The sequence below is a fragment of the Carlito syrichta genome, unplaced genomic scaffold, assembly GCF_000164805.1.
Source record: "Carlito syrichta isolate Samal-C Ts95f unplaced genomic scaffold, Tarsius_syrichta-2.0.1 Scaffold312225, whole genome shotgun sequence".
In the NCBI taxonomy this organism is placed as follows: domain Eukaryota; kingdom Metazoa; phylum Chordata; class Mammalia; order Primates; family Tarsiidae; genus Carlito; species Carlito syrichta.
Genome location: NW_007256321.1, coordinates 106,362 through 108,243, shown reverse-complemented (window position 1 = coordinate 108,243; position 1,882 = coordinate 106,362). Strand labels below are relative to the sequence as shown.

The 1,882-nt window shown below is 47.8% G+C and overlaps 1 protein-coding gene across 1 annotated transcript in view; it reads right to left on the bottom strand.

The window, feature by feature from the left end:
- EIF2AK4 (eukaryotic translation initiation factor 2 alpha kinase 4) overlaps positions 1 to 1,882 on the bottom strand; it is a 122,335-nt gene that overhangs the window by 110,363 nt on the left and 10,090 nt on the right. The gene's annotated exons all lie outside the window — the stretch shown is intronic.

The following is a 1,882-nucleotide window of genomic DNA, read 5'->3' as shown; positions in this document are numbered from 1 at the left end:
GAGGCTGCGCTAGGGGAGCTGGCTCCGCGGGCCGGAGGCACCTAGGCGAAGGAGGAGGTAGGGGAGAGAGCTTGGCCTCCGTGCCGCGGTGGGAATACGGGCGACGGAACGGCGCGAACGCAGGGAGGAAGGACAACGCCAAATTGCATAGTTTTCACGCATGTGCCTGCTGGAACTCCTCCACCCTAGCATGGCTGGTGAGGGAAACTCTTAAAGAGCAGACTTTGCCTGTAATCCCGCGCCTTTGGGAGGCTGAGGTGAGTGGATTGCCTGAGCCCGTGAGTTCGAGACCCGCCTGGGCAGCGAGACCTCCTCTCTACAATAAATCAAAAAATCAGCCGGGCGTGGTAGCGCGCGCCTGTAATTCCGGCTACTTGGAAGGCTGAGGCGGAAGGATCGCCGGAGTCCAGCTGGGCGAGGCTGCGGTGGCCGCTCCAGTCTGGGCGACACAGTGCGACTCCAACTCAAAAAAAAAAAGAACAGACTTTGATGACTTCTAAAGTCAAGTCTCGCTTTAAACATTCCCAAAACAAGACTACTAGGAGTAAAAATTGTGACCACTACTCTCCCCCCCCCCCCCCCCCCCCCCCAGTTTATTAACCCCAAACTCATCCCCTTAACCATGGATACAACATCCCCATGCAAGTTCTCTGCCCCGACATTCCTCAGTTTTGGGTTCTCCAGTACCACCTCGCAGTTTCAACTAAAAACCGTCTTTCCGCTCAGGCATCTTTTTGAGTTACCTTCCCATGAAAAGAATTATGTTCCCTGCCCAGTTCACCCAAATGTGAATGTAGGGGGTCTTTCTGTTATATCCTGCTTTCAATTATATTTTTTCAAGTTTATAAAATAACCTATCTACCCAGACATTATCATTGCAGTTTATCTTCAGTTGCCTAATAATGCTGCATGTCCATTTAGAATAATCATATATTACCCCAACTCAGGTTTTTTTTTTTTTTGAGTTGGAGTCTCACTCCGTTGCCCAGACTGAAGTGCAGTGGCACACTCAAGGCCATCCCAGCATCTATCCACTGGGCTCCGGAGATCCTGCCATCCCGGCCTTCCAAGTAGCCAGAACTACAGGCGCGCGCTACCACGCCGGCTAATTTTTGATTTATTGCATTGATGATGGCTCGCCAAGTTGCCCAGGCTGCTCTCGAAGCCTCGGGCTCCCAAAGTGCTGGGATTACAGGCTGAGTCACCGAGCCCGGCCCCTATTTAAGTTTAAGCGACATGTTTCTTCTGTCCACCTTGCCTCCTCCTATGCGGTCACTAAATAATTATCTATCGTCTGTCCACAGATGCACTACCTTGACCTAAGGCCACTTTAAACCATCTTTTTGCCTAGTTGGTGACCCCTGACTAGGTAAATGGTACCATCCAATTAAATGTGATTTTGGATTCCCTTTCTTTCAACTCTCACATCCAGATAGCCATCATTTTTTCAGTACATCAACTATGCTCAATCCCTATGCCACTTAGTTCAGGCCACCATCACCTCTTCCCCGGATTATTTCAATAACTCTTTAATCAGTCACTGTCTTCATTCTTGCCCCTTATGAAGCCATTCTTCCCACTGCAGCCACATTAATGTTTCTGAATTGCAAATATGACCATAGGACGCCAAACCTTAAAATTCCTCCACTGGTCTTTTTAATTTTTAAAACTATATTATGAAAATGTCAAACATGTCCAAAGGAGAGGAAATATCATAATAAAGTTCCCTGTACTCATCACCCAGCTTTAACAATTATAGGTAGTTTGTCAATCTTATTTAATCTCTTCTCCCCATCCCTTGGAAGTGTTTTAAAGAAAGTCTCAGCTGGTCGAGGTGGCTCATGTCTGTAAATCCCAATTATTGGGAAGATCACTTGAGGCT